The sequence below is a fragment of the Prunus avium genome, chromosome 2 (genome assembly GCF_965620075.1).
Source record: "Prunus avium chromosome 2, drPruAviu1.hap1.1, whole genome shotgun sequence".
Taxonomy (NCBI): domain Eukaryota; kingdom Viridiplantae; phylum Streptophyta; class Magnoliopsida; order Rosales; family Rosaceae; genus Prunus; species Prunus avium.
This window is the reverse complement of record NC_142285.1, coordinates 11,830,166-11,848,672: the sequence shown is the minus strand read 5'-3', so window position 1 is coordinate 11,848,672 and position 18,507 is coordinate 11,830,166. Positions and strand designations below refer to the sequence as shown.

Sequence of the window (18,507 nt, the reverse complement as noted above, 5' to 3'; positions counted from 1 at the left end):
CCCACGGTGTACCCCTGCAATTCTCTTTTCTTTTTTCTTCTTGTTTGGTCATTCATACCATACAAAGCAAGTTACATCTACCTTTGTAATTCAATTTTCTGTTTTCATTTGGCTAGTTTGGTGATTCTGGTCTGCTTCATCAAAGTGGCCTTGAGTTCATTACTTGATGATTGGAGGCCACAAGTGAGCACTTGGCTATGGTTTTATACTGTTGGTTTTCAAATCTTTGAGTTTGTTGGCATATTGGTCCAGCCCATGATGGAAGAAGAAAGTAGTCTCCCACAACTTTCTGGCTCCTTCTCAAGCTTCACGTGATGAGTTTTGGATGAGTGCTTTTGAGATGTTCTTTTTTAATTAAAGGGAATATGGCTGGTGGCTAATAATATTGCATGGAATGATGATGTCTTTGGTGGGAGACAATGCACAGTCCAATGATAAAGAATGTTCTTTCTCTTTGGCTGGCCATCACGTGGGTTGATATGCGGTTTCCCTCATTAGGAGAGTTGCTGCATGGGTTTATATAAGGAGGCAGCAACCAAAGCTAGAGCAGAGAGAGCGTGTTGCACCAGAGAAGACGTCGTGAGACAGAGAGAGAAGGGTGAGAACACCATCCGAAAGCCATCAGTCTTCCACTCTAATATTGTGAGAGTGAGAGAGTTAATTGTGTACCACTCTAAGTGTTTAAGTGAGGTAAAAGTGGGAGAGTATAGTGTGGTGTCATTGTACTTTCTGTGTATCATCAAGCCCTGGGCATTGGCTTGGTAGGATCTCTCTGTGTGTATGGACTATAGCGTTAGTATCATTTATGTATCTTAATGTATTGACAATAGCGTTAGTATGTATCATCTGTATCTTAATGGGTTGACAATAGTATTAGCAGTAGCAGATATCATTTTTGTATCTTAATGTGTTGACAATAGTGTTAGTAAATATCATTTTTGTATCTTATGTGTTGATGATAGTGTGTGTAGTATGGGAATGGGTGTTAGATCTATATCTTCATGTTTTCGGTATATCTTATTTAAACTTTATATGTTGGAAGTATAAAATGGAATATGAGTTTGAACTTTGTTTCACATAGGCGAGTACGGTCTTATAATCAAATCAAACAACTTCTATGGATAAACGTCAGTATTAAAATTCACAATAAAATACTGAGGAAACTAATTTATCATTGCTTGCACTCGTTTACAAGATGCTGACTATATTTATATACAAGTATTCTGCATGTGGGTAGAGACTTTAAGAATAAAATAACATATCACTAATCTGATAAATATTCTGCACTAGTCAAGACCACATGCAGTTGTCTTGGTCCCACACCTACACTACCGTTAGTCCAGCTCTGTGTACATGCACCAGAATATTGTGTTGTCTGCTTAGTGATTATGTCATGTCTTCTTCTCAACACTCCCCTGCAAACTTGGCTCCCAGGAGACAATTTTGGATACCAAATGAGAAAAGCGACCTTTGGATAGTCCTTTGGTAAAAACATAATTGAAACCAGAAACATTTCTTGTGATACTCTAAACCTTTCTTCTGATACTCTTCTCATACTCTGTTTAGCAAGTTTAAAAAAAATTAAAAAACCAAACAGATGAGCCAGCAACATAACACAAGCAAATATGAAACGATGAGTTCGAATAAAATTGAACAAGAAAATTATTTTAATTTCTGTAAGTGGTTGCTAACCTCCAATGTCCCAACACCAACAATAAAAACCATTTTAAAGAACCTCTTAATGGAAATCCTCTTCTTAAAAAACAAAACAAAAAAACTGCATTCCTGCTGCTAATAAACAAATTAGCATTTCTTGAAGAGGCAATGGCTGATCTTGGTTCCACAGGTATGACCAATCTTTTCACTTCATTTAAAAAATATAAACATATCATCAATTTCATCCCCAACTTCATTTATAATAATTACCAAATTTGCAGGGCAACCAGAGCCATCAATGCATAGCTGGAAATGTATCATCTCAGTGCACGATTAATACCTATCACTGTCATAAAGGGATATTTGATAAAATCACAATGCATAGTAGGATCTTGGATTCAATCAAATAAAATCACATACATATAGAGCTTTACAAAACTTTGTATCAAGCATGGAGTTTAGAGCTTTACAAAATCACACCTTGGGAATTGTCACGCAGCCTTCACCTTCGAAGCAATTGGCCTCGAGCAATTGTCTTGTAGCTGATGAGGAGTTGAAGCTCTTGAATGTTCCAGTGAGAAAGAAGCCATAGATTGTGAGAGAGGGAGACAGAGAAGAAGCCACAGAAAGAGAGGGAGGGTTTCGATGGGATTTGATGTGAGAGAGAGAGAGAGAGAGAGAGAGAAATTTGCAAAGTCTGAGAAGGAAGAGATCTGAGAGAGCATTTGGGATTAAAGAATGAATTAGAGATTGGAGATAGAATATGACGCTTCTGTAAGGGAGAGAGAATTTGACCCCAAAAAAAAGACGCACCAAACTTAAATTTGGTGAAAAAAGGGCGGCACGCGAAAATTTTTGGGGGAAAAAATTATAAAGGCTTTTTATCAAAAATTTAATTTCTAAAATTCATAATATATAAATTTAAAATCATAAAAATACCCAGAAAATTCCTATAAACATCTTGTGATATTATCTTTTCTTTAAAGCTCCAAAATGCTAATTCTAAATTATAAAAATACAAATCAATAATAAAAAGTCAACTTTGTTCATAGACAAATCAAAACATTCTATCACATACACTCTTATTTCTTTGATTCAATGATTTCCATTAATTCAAATATGTAGAATCATGATTTTTGGTGTATTTTTCTTATTTGTAGCAATTTTTGGTGTATTTTTCTTATTTGTATTTAATTTCTTATGAATTTGATAAAGAAAAAGACAATAAATAACAAAAAAAAATGACATGTCAATCTTCGACTATTTCATTTTATTTTTATACGATTTAACTTCTAAAATTCACAATAAATAAATTACCAATTAGAAAAATACACAAGCCATAACAGATGGCAAATTTGATAAATGATACAACTAACAACAAATATCGAAGCCGTCTTTATGTGATCAAACAAACAATAGCTTAGGAATTTCTTTTTCTTTTTGGACTTGGGATACAAATAATTGGTGCTAAGAAATACGTATGTAGGGTTTAAATTGGTAGAGTTCAGGGTTTAGGTTTTAGCGGTTGGGGGTTTAGAGGTTTAGGGTTAAGGGTTAGGGTTTAGGTTGTAGGGTTAAGGGTTAGGGTTTAGGTTGTAGGGTTTAGGGTTTACAGGTTTGGGGTTAAGGGTTAGGGTTTAGGGTTTAGGGTTTAGGGTATAGATGTTTGGGGTTAAGGGTTAGGGTTTAGGGTTAGGGGTATTATGGAAAACTTATTCATGCAAGAGACTTTTCATGGGGAAGGTTAAATGAGGAGGCATAGAGAAATGATATTCACAATTGCTCAATAGCGATTATCCCATTACTTGTTAGACGCGTGGAGGAATGCTATTCACAAGCACTCAAAACCGATTGTCCCATTGCTTGCAAGACACGAGGACAGACGAACGCTTGCTGCATCGTGTTTCTATTTTTAAAAAAGGCTTTTTATCACAAATGGTCCTTGACGTTTACGAAATTATCACGAATGGTCCTTGAGGTTTTTTTGTGACACTAATAGTCCTCAACGTTTGGACTTTTTATCACAAATGGTCCTTGCCGTCAAAAATTCTGTTAAGTGTATGATGTGGAAGATAAGTGGAGCCCACATGTACAATCACATCGTGACATGTGGATTAAATAAATAAATAAATATTTTTTTTTTTTATGAAAATCCATTTAGAGAGTAGAGAGAGAGAGAGAGAGAGAGAGAGAGAGAGAGAGAGAGAGAGAGAGAGAGAGAGAGATAGGCTAAATGGTTTTTTAATGGATTTTCATAAAAAAAAATATTTATTTATTTATTTAATCCACATGTCACGATGTGATTGTACATGTGGGCTCCATTTATTTTCCACATCATACACTTAACAGAATTTTTTACGGCAAGGACCATTTGTGATAAAAAGTCCAAACGTTAAGGACTATTAATGTCACAAAAAAACCTCAAGGACCATTCGTAATAATTTCGTAAACGTCAAGGACCATTTGTGATAAAAAGCCTTTAAAAAATTGTTTCTCTTTTGTCTCTCGATTTTGCATATCTCTCTCTCTCTCTCTCTCTCTCTCTATCTCTTATTTTAAAAATATTTTCTCTTTCTTCTCTCAATTGGCTCTCTCTTTCTCTTTTTTAATTTTTTTTTCTCCATCAGTTTCTCTCTCTCTCTCTCTCTCTCTCTCTCTCTCTCTCTCTCGTTCCTATCTTCTTTCCATCTCTATAAATTTTCCATCGCCCTCCGTCTCTTCTCTCCTCTTTATTTCTTCTTATTCATAGAAGTGCCCATTGACATACCAAAAAAACACAAACCGATCCATAACACACAAAAGGCACAGATTTCAAACATCAAAGGTGACCACTTTATGAACATGAGCATAACAAAGAGGGGTCACGAAAAATAAAAAGCAAATTTGAACCCAAAACCAGTAATGAATGAATAAGAAAACTAAAAACTAAAAACTAGAGCTACCCAGATGATAAAACAAGGGAAAAAACAGAGGAGGACGAGGCTAAGGATGTGAGAAGGAGAAGAGAGAGAGAGAGAGAGAGAGAGAGAGAGAGAGAGAAAAGAATAAATAAAAAAATAAAGAGTGGCAACCGAGAGAAGAAAGTGAAATCATAATTACACAAAGGAGAGACATGTAGCAAGCGTTTGTGTGTCCACATGTCTAGCAAGTAATGGGATTGTGAATAACATTCCTCTATTGAGGAATTTAGGTACTAAATAATTACTTGGGATGTGTATATTTTTATGCTATCAACAAATAATAACTTGGGATGGGTATGTTTTTATGCTATCAACAAATAATAACTTGGGATGGGTATTAAATGATATTATGCATGTGCCGTCTTCAAAAATCAAGTTAATGCTAATACTATATGTGGTTAAACAAAAGCAACAAGAGGACAAAAAACCAGCAAGAGGACAAAACTAGTCAAACAGTAAGGACAAGAAAATAAACCAAAGCAACAAGAAGATATGTTGAAACTTGAAATCAACCATGTCGTCTTGAGTCTCACGATTAAAGGATAAAGAAACCGAAACCAAGGATAAAGAAACCGAAACCAACCCCAAACCCACCACTGGGATACATGGGGAATAGCTTTCAATATTCTGTTTGTAAACTGATCAACTAGTAAGGGGTAAAACCCAAACGACTACTACATTTTGTTTTCACATATGTACATTGGGAAGTGCTTTCAGGTTATTGTATGACAATATGGCATAACATCCTTTTATCCACCCTTCTCATATTGTATCACGGTTATTGTATGACAATATTGTATGTACATATTTTCTTCGGCTTCTCAAGTTAAAAAAATAAACCTTTCTAATTAACAACATGCACCTCTGTGTTCAGACTGAATTGCTAATATATTCACATCACCATAATCAAAACAAAACAGTGTTGCATGTGTGTTCACACGATTGGTAATACCTCTCAAGTTCAAAACTGAGGCAGTTAAACATTCAGCCATAATCATATATCTATATATTGTAGCATTGATGTAAACACATTGTGATACAAAACCACATTACAATAAACACATTATGATACTCATATAGATATGTGTTTATTGTATCATAATGTGATGTAACTCTCGGCAAATAGCCACAAGACACCAATTAAAGCACTCAAGCACTCATTCCATCTTTGGCTCTGATTTGACCAGAAAATTCCTAGCTTCATCATCCCTAACTTCACTGCATTAGGAACATATAGGAACAAAAATTCAAATAAATGACTGCTGAAAGAAATGAGAAAGATACAAAAACTGTAATTGACTTGAAAACAAGCACTTCAATAACCGGAAAGAGCATAAGAGCACGAAACCTGTCTATAGCTTCTGTCTTTGAAATCAAGGTGAGCTCTTTGGATGCAAGAAATTCACAGAAACTGCTGAGGGCTTTCTCCTGGCAGAATATACATAGAGTGCGCAGAAAATCATTGAACTTTTTCGGTTCCTGCAGAGGACAAATTTTCTGAGGTTAATATGCAATTGTCAGGTAAGCCACATCTGTCAAAGTACACCAGTACAACTAAACTAAAATGACACAAGTACGATATCCACCTCATTATGTAAGATTAATTTACTCATTACTCACAAGGAGCCAAGCAAATTTTCTTTTATGGGGAGAGGAAAGGTTCTTTTTTCACAAAATTTAAGAAGCAGAAACACATTTCAATAAACATATATACTCATATCTATACTACTCACATTACAATAAATACACAAAAAGGATACCTAAATCCATACGAATGACATATAATCAACACATTCAGATACAGACTCTGATACCAGTATCCATACACTATAATGAACACATTAAGATACTCATATGATACTGATATCCAAACTACTCACAGTATTATCGTGTTGGTTCAGATACACATCGACACTATTATCGGTGATAAAGGAAGACTAGATTGTTTATGTGGTCAGTTCATACTTAAGAGTATTCTTTCCATAAAACATAAATGACATTATCCTAGCCATTGTAAAAGTTTCCTACTGCATCTTTCTAAAAAAGATACTCATATGATACCCAAATCCATACTATTCACAATGTTATCAAGACATTCAGATACATAATCGGATACTTCTTTCTTAAAAAAAAGATACATAATAAGATACCCAAATCCATATTACCCACTTATTTGCAAGATACAGAATAGAAATTCAATATGTCTTGTCAGATCACCCATATTCAAGACTAAAAGATAATCACTTAGCATTGACCCCTATGAAATAATCACCTAAATCATTCAAAATCAAATTTTTCGTCTTTGTTTTCTATACAACCAAAAACAATTAAATACTAAAGATATCATCATCAGCAACATCAGAATCATCCATACTTTCGTCCTAATCAATTGGGGCAGCAACGTGAATTGCTATCTTTCAAGTTTCTCGATACAAAGTATCTTCTACAGCAAAGAGTGAGGAAGAGAAAGAGGAAGAGAGAGAAACAGTACCTCTGGATCTTGCCTTTCACGTTGTCGATGGTCTCAACCTCAAGAGTGATGGACTTTCCAGTTAGGGTTTTCACCCAAATAAAAAAGTGTCTTTCTGGTTTCTATCTGAGAGAGAGAGAGAGAGAGAAACGCGTGATGTGGATGACCAACGTGCTGGTTTTGGTTTCTATTCTACTACCCCTGCCTCAAAATCCAGATGGAAAACGGAATGAGATTTTGGGTTGTAAGATTTTGCACAAATGAAAACAATTTTTTCTTTAATCTGGATTTTGGGTGGCGTTATGAGCTTCTGGGTATGGGTTTTCAGATTTTGGGGTTTGTAGTTATAATTCACAAAACAATTAAATGCCGAAATGAAGGAAGAAGAAAAGGCGCGAATGCCAAAGGAGGGAAATTGTAGCGTACCCACTTACATAGTAAGCTTGCTTTTTCTCTACAGCCGTTGAGATTAGATCGGATGGCTGAAATTGATCCTCACATAGTGTCCTCATTTAGGAGTCCTCGTTAGAGCCCAGCCGTTCATTAAAAATAACGTGGCGTGATATGTAAAACCGTTGAGCGAATGGATCAAGACAACGATAACCCATGTGATGTGGACTACAACCTATGAAAACACATTCAGTGGAGTGAGGTTGGATTTTGTGGCTGACATATGACCCAAGGTGTGGAAAGTTGGCTGTAGGAAGGAGTAGTCTGAAATAAAGTGGAGTGAGGTGAGGCCCATGAAGGGAATTTATGGTGTAGGGATTTCTAAAATCTCATGAAGCTATGAGAAAACAAATCATCTTGCACATGCATATCTAATATGTGAACATAATGAAGTGGAAGCAAGAATAAAAGCTAGAGATTCATACAAGTCTCATTTTAGGTACCAATCTTTCTACGCTTATCAAAACTTGCACCATTGACACTAAAATCAAGTATGAAAGAGATGGTAGGAAGAAGACATACCCTTGAACCGAATCTTGAAACCAAGGATGGTGTCAAGTAAAGGGTTTGGTCCCTTTAATGTTGATTCTCCACTTTGCTCTCCAAATAGACACAATAGAGTTGTACCTCCCTAAAGAATCTTTACCAAGGATGGAGGAGAATAGGCAACATTTTGGGTACCTATAGTGGTTTAAAAACCTTTCATGGAAAAATTATAATTTTATTTCTCATTATATCCTTAAATCCTGTTATCATTTCCTTGTCCTACTTTCCAAGTCATTCACATTTAATCATAAACAAAATTTAATAAAAGCATTTGAATTCAAATATTTATGCTTGTAAAGTAATAGTCATAAATAATTCATTCATGATCAATTAATAAAACTTTAATTGTATTAAATTGATTTATAAAACAAAAGTCCACTCGCTGTACGTCCGAGCTAGCCTCACCCTTCGAGGGTCCTTCCAGTGGGTTCAATGAAGCACGAGTACCTATTTAAGCAATTAAAATATTTAATTAATAAAATAGCTCAACCATAAATATTTAATCAAAACCCTGACCCCTGGCCTCAAAAGTGCGTGTACATAACTTAAGAAGGTTCCTAGGCCCATTTTCAATAATTATGACAGGTGGAATGGTCTGAAAAGACCCGAGGTTAAATAAGCGATTAAATTCCCATATTGGTCATTTCGGTCCCCCGTGGGGTCCACGACCTCCGATTAATAATCCAAGAGTTCCTATAGGTTCAACACAAATTACTAAACATGCCATGCAAGTTTCGTTCAAATCGAACGATCAGATTGCTCACTATCGCACGATCCAAATTATAAGCTTATGGGTGTGCGATCCATTGGGTTCTAATTAGTAAGGCCGCGGGGGTGATTATGAACTCTTTCTTTTATGGAGAATTAAAACTCCCTTTTTAATTATCCCTTTTTGATGACCTAATTACGGAATATCCTCAGGGTTTCAACAAATTGTGGGTGACGTCTAGCAACATATCACAGTTACCCAATCTAATATAGAATATCTTAGGAGAGCCCAGTTAGTTGGAATTACAACGCAATTCGATCATTCTCTATTTCACAATGTTCTTAATTTCTTTAATAGCATACAAAATTCATGTCAAATCCTTAATGTGGTCTCTATTTGCTATATGATTCAATATGAGCATAATTGGAAGACTCTTTCTCAATTGCGCTCCGACATCGGGTGGAGATTCTTGAATCATATCTTAGAACATTCTCTTCCTTTTACTGGAAGTCGAGATCCCTTGTCATACACTCACTTGCCTCTATGGACTTGTTGACGATTCCGACATTACCTTGAATCAAGCCCAAGGATGAGCTCAACCATATGATATAATTAGAGATCGACTATTCATCCATAAGACAACCATGGTGCCTCAGGTCTAAGGATTAACCTTGCATCATTGCAATCGAAGAAATCTTCCATAAGAGACTCAATCTATAAGTAGACTCAAAAGATGAGAGACTCATTTGTTATAAAACCAAATTCTCTTCCTTTGTGGATTGAAGAACCTCAGATAAGAGACTCAATCTATAAGTGGATGTTGAATTTAAATACAATGTAGGACAAGATACATTTCAACAAGCTTTATCTAACTACTTGGGAATAAATAATATACAGGTCGGACTAGATTACGATGGCTCACCGATGCATGGTGGGTGCTCCTGTGAGTCTAGGTTCTTGATTTTCATCTAGTCTCCAGTTCTTGGTACACAATTGACGAACTACATAGTTGAAGCAACTTAAATACGCACACTGACATATGTAAGTGTGTATGAATGTGTATATAGATTTAGTAATCTCTATTTAATTTAGAGTTCATACTCCTCAAAAGCATGATGTAAATAGATTTAGGAATTACTTTGTAGAACTTCTGATATGCTTAAAATGTGAGACTTCTCCATCTTAAACAAGCTTCTGTTGAGTAAAGATTCCCTTTAAAACTCCAAGGTGGCCTCACATTTAATGAAAAAAGAGTAGAAATTGAAAGAGAACAAAAGAATCCTTTGAGTTTTGTTTAATTTGAATCAAACTTTCAACGATTGGATCGGATCCAAATCTGAAATGGTAATGGGAATTTTTCAAGGGCTGGTGAAACTCTGCTCGTTCTGAGAAGATACTCATTGATGCTGTACCATCAGATAGATCTTATGCATATTGCAATGGTTCGCGGAAAGTCTACTATAAATGTTAACGTGGTCCAATACTTATCAATTGAATTTGTACAAGAATTTGGAATCTCTTTGTTCTAGTTAATTGTCCTATGCACTATTGACTGATATACTTTGTTCAAGAAATCCTTGAGAGTTTTCAGCATGCAATTTTCTCACTGTTACTGCTTCAAAATAAAATAACAATGCCAGATATATAGAGGGAAGCTCCCTGATGGAACCTTTGTTGCTATAAGAAGCTTGAAAATGAGAAAGAGGCAGAGTCCACAGGTCTACACACACCTCCTTGAGCAGATTTCAAAATTGAGACATAGCCATTTGGTTAGCGCTCTTGGACATTGCTTGGAGTGCCATCCAGATGATTCAGGCGTCAGTAGAATATTTCTTATATTTGAGTTTGTTCCAAATGGAACTCTGAGAGGCTGCATCTCTGGTAAAGTTCTTTTCATGTACTTATACTGCTAACTAGAACAAATGGATCGCATTTGCAAATGACCTTATAGTTTATTCCATGAGGATATATAGAATGTGCTCCTACTCTGAGCTTGTTATATGAGCCATTGGTTTGCTATTCAGAGAGAGTGATTGCAGATTCAGATGTTATCGCATACTCTACACGTAACGCATATGAAACGAAGATGAATCAATCAAGTTATTGTTTAAAGTAATCTATAATATCTAATGCATCAAGTGCCGAATTTATCAACAATATTTCTTATTTTTAGAAGATTTCTAGGTGAGACCTATTCAATTGCTCAACATTGCATAGTACAGGTTGCAATGGAGAGTAAAATCCCCCTCATTACTTTCTTCTTCTTCTTTTTCTTTGATTGATTTCCTCCCTCACTGTCTTAGCTTTTTCAGCAATTAAATATTCATTGCTAACACTTAGTTTGGCAGAAGGACCTCCAGGACGGAAGCTTACCTGGCCGCAGAGAATAATAGCTGCAATTGGAGTTGCCAAGGGTATTCAGTTTCTGCATACCGGGATTGTTCCTGGTGTTAAATCAAATAATCTGAGGATAAAAAATGTCTTATTGGATCACGATCTTCATGTAAAAATAAGCAGCTATAACCTACCTCTTTTGGCTGAAAGCAGGGGAACGGTAAGACATAAAAAATATATATTTGATCATCAGTAGTAACAAGGGACCATCCTAAATGAAGTTCATCGTCATTGAATCTACATCTTGCTTCACAGAAATGCATTCCTTAGTCATCTCTCGTTTATTGTTTGGTTAAGCCGTACATTGTCATTGGCAGTGCAAAATGCCAACAATACTTTGTTTCACTATCTCACAAAACTTAACTTTTAAATCTTTTTTTATTTATTTTTGCATACTTTGTACATTGGTGATAGTTTCATAAGCAATTCCTGACCCAGTTTTCCCTTTCAATACAGAAAATAGATCCAATTGAAAGAAGTGGAAGATTAGATTTTTCCTGCACCATGTTTTTACTCATATGCTTGGGATTACATTCTTTATATTTATACTATTTATCTTGATCCTTCATATTCTGAAAAAATGTCCATGTGAGGCTCCTGGAAACCTGAATAATGCCTTCTTCAGTAATTCTTTCACAAAATGATGCTAGTTATTATTCAGAGAATGCATGTGTAACTATGCCCTAAACGCATCTATGCATACAAGCACACAACACATGCACACATACTGGGATTGCTTTGTTAATTGCTGGTCTTTTGCAGGGCAAGCCATGAGTGTAAGAATGATGTTTATGATATTGGAGTCATCTTGCTGGAAATCATTTTGGGGAGGCCTATCATGTTCCAAAATGAAGTTGGAGTTTTGAAAGACCTTGTGAGTGTTTTCTCTTAATCAATTGGTTCCCTTTGTTTACTCTAAAACTCTTACATTAAGATTAGGTTGCTACTACTTCCCAGTTAGAAAAGTTTGGAAAATTAGATCCTGCAAAGACCAAAAAATTGCGTAGAACATATGCCCCTAGCTAAGCCCAACTTTTGTTTCATTACCGAGTACTGACAGAACTGAAACACCCTGAAACATTAAATTTTCTTTCTCCAACTAAACTAGCAATTTGGTTTTGGTTCTTATGAAGTTACAAGTAAGTTTAACGACTGATGACACGGGTCGAAGGAGCATTGTCGATCCAGCAGTGCACAAGGAGTGCTCCGATGAATCATTGAAGACAATGATGGAGATATGTGTGAGGTGTCTGTCCAATGAGCCAACTGATAGGCCTTCTGTTGACGATATTCTGTGGAATTTGCAGTTTGCAGCACAAGTTCAGGATTCAGTAAGAGAAGACTATCTGAGTCATCAAGGCTCACCTGTTTCATCAAGGCTCACCTCATTAAGTGTTCAGGTTTTAATGAGGCCACTTTGTCTGCACGTTGTCATATCTTATACTGTATTCTTGATATGTTAATGAAATTCATTTTCTAAAAAATAAAAAAAAACGCTCCACAAGGTCTTAATTCCTTTTTCTTTTTAAAAATGTTTAGTTACTTTGTATAGTTATTTTATTTAGTTATGTTTATTTTCACCTCAAGACCATTTATTGCCCTATGAAATACTGTATATGAGGTGGTATTCTTTGTCTAGTAGTTCTTATACTGTATATGCTTTCATACTTGTAGCGATTTTGGCATTCGTTTAGCTTCTGCCGCTCCAAACTATGAAATTTATAATTTTTATGCACACAAAGGGATTGCAATGAGTTAAACTAGGAGTGTGATGTAACCCATTTTTAGTAGGCCTAATTGCCTTCTTTGAAAAGAATCCATGCATCCGATGTCCTGAGTTTAATTCCCCCTCTTCACCTCCCCCAATGTTACGATATTGATGGGGCATTCTAACTTGGACCCCATTGATCTAAAATCCAAAATTGACACAGGCTGATCAATGAATTGTATGTACTTGGAGTTTATTCAAATCAGACTCAAGATTTTATTGTTATGGAAAATCACTGACATTTCTTCATACTTTTACCTCCCATGATGGAGTACAAAGGGGGGCTATGGATGTTCACATTGCAATATGAATACTTGATGCATGTTAGAGGGCTTGGAAAAATACATAAAATACAAAAAGTTTCACACGTGAGAGAGATCAATCCTACAAAATTTATGAAGGAAAAAAAAAACAAAGAGTTAGTATCCTGATCTCAACAGCTGTGGGCTGCGGATTAAGAAAACTGTACCTTCAGTCGCAGAGTCGCATTTCTACCTTCCGAATATTAAACTCTCCTCCATGGAATCGTTCCCTTTTATTTGTCACCATGGTCTTGGATTAAATTGAGATACATATACCGTGTTATGTATGACTTGGTTGTTAAGAATTCAATTTGCCATCTGTTATAGAACCAAACCTTATACAACAATCTTGATGGCTGGGTACTCCCTCTTTGTTCAAGAGAAAAGCTAAAGAATGCCTGAAAATTGTCTCAACTAGCTTCTGCCTTATTCCTCCACAATCAAATTAAGCTTAGAATGTAGACATGATAAGCATTCACTCCTGATTTTACTGAACAAAGACTGGGATATCAGTAGACAAACCTCAAACATAACTCTGTATATCAAACTCAATCAGCACCTTTACATGGTCACCTGGAACAATGGAGAGTGTGAGTGAGCTGCTGGGTTTGCTTGTAAAACTCGATCAGCATTTGGTGTTTGGGATTTAGTGTCTGATTTCTTTTGGAAAGCTTTAAAAATACCACCTCTAAGTATAGGTGCATTCTTATCAGGTTTGACACACAAGGTAGACCATATAGAACTCTTTGCAGCCTCATCTGGGTCATCAATTCTCAATGTCTTGGGTACCCAAAGGCACGGTTTTGTTTTTATTCCTGCCTATACATTTGCATCTCTAGAATATTTTCCCGATCTTGGCGAGCTATTGCCTGAACATCTGCTGTTGCCAATGGAAGATGAAGGTGACAAGCTGCCAGCAGATCCAACCAATTGAGCATTCCATTTTCTAGCATCCGAGCTTGGCATGTAACCCTGGTATGAGGAAGGTGCAATTGGGAAAATGAAACTGGGAATACAAAAACCAGGAACTGTAACCATAGGCAGAGAACCCATATGAGAAGGATTAGGATTATTGCTATGAGGTCTAAACATCATCATGCCCCAACTTGGGTTCTCAGCCCATTGTGGAACAGGAAAATATTGCTCAGTATAGATTATAATCGTTTCCATATCTTGGTAGATCAACCTGCTCCATTTCTTTTCCCAGGCATGCATTTTGCTGTGAAGTAGTGGCTGTCAAGGAAGAGCTGGATGATGAGGGCTCCTCACTATTATCTCCAGCAGCTGCAGAGCCATCTTCAGAACTTCTCTTCTGGTCTTTATGATTAAGCGCAGTTGCTATAGATTCAACTAAAACTGTATCTGTGCCAGAATTTAAGACTTCCCTCATCCCATTGACAGGTTTTGGAGAGGCAGGAAGTTGAACAGGCGATAGATGCTGTTGGCCAACAAAGTTAAGGGTGTCTCCTTGGGTGACTGGTACTGCACTTGGTTCGCCCACAACCTGATGATACTGTGAAGATGAATGCTTATTCCTGTGCCGCCTAGTCCCTAAAGGAAGATTTCTTATTGTTCCCCCGGCTGTCCAATATCTTCGGCAGCTCTTGCAAAAGTGCCTCGGTTGGTATACACTATAATTATTAAAATAGCAAAACTTTGTTTTTAAGCTGTTGCAGCGAGGGCAAGGAAGAACCTTGTCTGGCTTTGTGAAAGCCTTTTCTTTGCCATCATCAGTATCACTTGCAATGCAGTCTTCTTCTGGATTACAATCAACTTCACCCTCATTCTCCAAGATTTGACCATGGTGATTGTTTTCACTGCCTTTATCTAGTTCAAAAAATTGATCTTGCTTGCAGGATATTTTCACAGAAGGGTCCTCCATTTCTCTACACTCACCCTGAAAATTGAAAATTTTGATTGTTTACGGCACTCAAATCGCAATAACAGCAATTTATAGTTAATTCACAGCATGTAAAACAAGGAATTCGGCATCAAAGATGAGCAATAACATCAATTACATGCATTAATAAAAATTAAGTTCATGGCAAAGAAAAAGCTAAAACCAAATGACAGTTACAAAATGAAGCTGCAGCATGCCCAGATACAATATACCAAGTTGCAAACTATATAAATCTACTCACATCATCCACACATTATCAAATTATGATTTCCAAAATAACTAACCACGAATGAGAAACAAAAACAAAATGTGGGTTCTTGCTGATTTTTATTGATGGGAGGAAATTTGGTTGAAATCATTCTATAAGCTGCCCCTTCTGCTTGTAAAGCAAATCCAGCAAAACTTTATGGCATTTAACATTTTAAGTACTATGAAGGAAGAACACAGCGTCCTGAAATTCAAAACATAACAATTTAAAAGCTAAACAAAGCAGTCAGTTATATGTGATTTTCTACAAAATAGAAAAAGAAACTTGTAGAGCAGTAGAAGCCCAGATACCAAAAATGGAAACAGAGTAGAAAAAAGTAAAAAACGCAAAGGCTTGTTAAGAAAACAAAATATATAAACCCAAAGAAGCTTAGAGTCGATTGGCATATGAAGCTTACCATGGCAGCTATGGGCATATCTGCAACCCAACACTCTTCGTTGGAATTATGTACGGACATATCCGGAATCTGGAGTTCCGGCACCGGAATATTCCTCCCGAAGAGCTTAATGGCTGGATCTCTCACTGCAGACATTGCCTCAGGTTGGACTCGCAGAGTCACAGTATCACAAAAGCTCCAAGTGAAACAGCAAGACGCAGGGCTTGTTTGGGAGTAGGGGTGGGCATTGGAACCGCAAAACCGTAAAATCGAACCAAACCAATCCGAAAAAAACCGTGTTGACCGAAAAAGTCAACAACCGAGTCCAATTCAAACCGAATCGGTTCAGACCGATTCCAGTTCCGGTTTTCCATCCAAAAGAACCGGTCCAATCCGAACCGGTCCAATAAAATTAATTTATATATATTTTTATATATAATTTAACATGTTTTTTATTGGTTGTCTAAAAGCCAAAGAATAAACAATAAAGAATACCAAAAAGAGGAGTGAGAACATTGGTACAATCAATTCTATACTATTTTAATGCCCAACTTGGAAACATGAACAAAGAGACGTGATTAAAAGGCAAGTGGGGTGAGAATTCAGAGTGTTGATGATGTCTTGGGCAGAGAGAAACGGCTCTTTCTTATTTTTTTAATGAAAATTTTCATACTTTTTGTTTTGTTTATTCCTCTCATTTCTCTCTCCTCTCAAAGTATTCTCTCAACTTTTCTCTGATTTTTTCTTTCTTTCCTCTTCTTTCTCTCTTATTCCTCCTTTCGTCTTCTTCTTCAACCCTTTCTCTCTTCCCCTTTCTGCTGGTTCCAATTTTTATTTTCTATCCCTCTTTCTTCTTCTTCTTCTTCTTTCTCTATTTTTTTCTTCCCCTTTCTCTCTTCCTCTTTCTTTTTCCCTTTATGCTGGTTCCTTTTTTTTTTTCCCTTTCCCTTTTGCTTTTTCTTCTTTCTGTTTCTTCTTCTTCCCCTTTCTTCCCCTTTTGGCTAGTCGAATTTTTTTTTTCCCTATCTCTCTTTCTTCTTCCCATTTCTACTGCGTTTGAATTTTTTTTTCTATCTTCTTCTTCTTCATACCCCTTATGGTGGTTCTGAATTTTTTTTTTCTCATTCCTCTTTCTCTTTCTTCTTTTTCTTCTTCTTCCTCTTTCTGGTACATATATGTGTTAAGTTCTTGTATATTTTGATCTTGTAGATCGGGATTCTTTTTAAGTTCGTATATTTTGATTAAGATCTTGTAGATCTGGGGATTCTTTTTAAGTTGTTATTGTGAAAACGAGCTATATGATTTTTGAAGAAAGATATTTTCTTTTGTTTTTGTGGTCTTTTTTTCTTTGATTTTATTATTTTGTGTTATTTTCTGTTTTGAAGCTTCAAAACCGGGAATCGCAAGAACCGAGCCGGAACCGGTAGGTCTGGATTGGGTCGGTTTTGTTTATGAGTTTTTGTTAGAACCGGACCAAATCGGACCGGATGAACAGTACGGTTTCGGTTCTAATTTTACCTGAGAACCGGTCCAAACCGGACCGTGCCCAGGCCTATTTGGGAGTGCTTCTGAAAGGGCCAAAAGCGCTTTCTAATAACTAAAAGCGCTTCTGACAGCGTTTGGCAGAAAAGTTTAGAAGCGCTTCTAGAAGCGCTTCCTGGAGAAGCACCTGCTATGTGCTTCTTCAGGATGCACTCCGAAGTGTTTTTCCACGAAGCACTTTAATTTTTTATGAAAATTCAAGATTTTTATAATAAAAGAGCTTTTGTTAGAAGCGCTTATGAGCAGAAGTACTTCCTAGAGAAGCATTCTCAAACGAGCCCGCAGTAAAACTTACTTGTTACTAATGGGGATAGTAAAACATCTCGGCTAATAACACAATAAAATGTGGAAAATTTATTTGGCGTCATTGGGTTATTGACCGGGATATCAAAACAGTTATATCCCCGTTGCATAAAAGTGTTTCTATGACTTAGTGCCCGTTTGGCATTGCTTATTTGGGGTGATAAGTGATTTTTAAAATTTTTTGAGAAGCCCAATCCATTTGATAAACTATGAGAAAATCACTTATTGTTAAAAATTGCTATGAGAGAAAGCTATAAGGGAAAGCAGCTAATGAGGTGCTTTCATTTTTTGATTATGCAGGAATTAGTTTCGAAGTGGCACTAGATTTAATGATTATGCAGCAATTATTTTCTGATTATGCGGGAATCATTACCAACAATACTTTTAACAAAAAGTTTACCAAACGTCAAACTGCTTTCTCTCACAGCAAATCTGACAGCGATTTTTTTCACATAATAGAAATGCCAAATTGGCCCTTAACCCACCCCCAAAAGTGTTATTATTTTTTGAAGGCAAAAAGTCGCTTTTAGTCTCTGTAGTTTACCACTTTTACCATCCCTGTAGTTTCAATTTGATTAATTTTATCAATGTAATTTCAATTTTAAGCAATTCAAAGACAATCCCCAATTTATGTCAAATTACTCTAATATAGAGGTCATTTTGGTCCAATCTTAGAGCCCCTCCCCAACCCACCCTTTCCTATCCCTTTTCCCCCTCCTGACCTAACCTCTTCCTAACTCAACCCGCCCCACCCTATTATTTGTGCAAATTTTTCACAAGAGAATATTTGCGTGTAGATTCTTCGCCCTTCGAGCTTCCTTCCCTCTCTTCCTCGATCCATGCAAAACAAATAGGAGTAAATA

The 18,507-nt window shown here is 36.4% G+C and overlaps 1 long non-coding RNA gene and 1 pseudogene across 3 annotated transcripts; both read right to left on the bottom strand.

The window, feature by feature from the left end:
• Positions 1-5,711: 5,711 nt before the first annotated feature.
• On the bottom strand, positions 5,712-7,171 carry LOC148296514 (uncharacterized). 2 transcript variants are annotated; one of them, XR_015833456.1, is made up of 3 exons: positions 7,108-7,171; positions 5,965-6,095; positions 5,712-5,834 (listed from the first exon to the last, which is right to left on the bottom strand). It is a non-coding gene; the product is annotated as an uncharacterized LOC148296514 (long non-coding RNA). The 2 variants fall into 2 exon arrangements; XR_015833457.1 differs by lacking the exon at positions 7,108-7,171 and adding an exon at positions 6,497-6,563.
• A 6,036-nt stretch (positions 7,172-13,207) lies between these two features.
• Positions 13,208-16,042, bottom strand: LOC110754853 (cyclic dof factor 1-like; annotated as a pseudogene). The gene is made up of 2 exons (XR_015833499.1): positions 15,821-16,042; positions 13,208-15,152 (listed from the first exon to the last, which is right to left on the bottom strand). The product of XR_015833499.1 is annotated as a cyclic dof factor 1-like (transcript).
• Between the last annotated feature and the right edge of the window lie 2,465 nt (positions 16,043-18,507).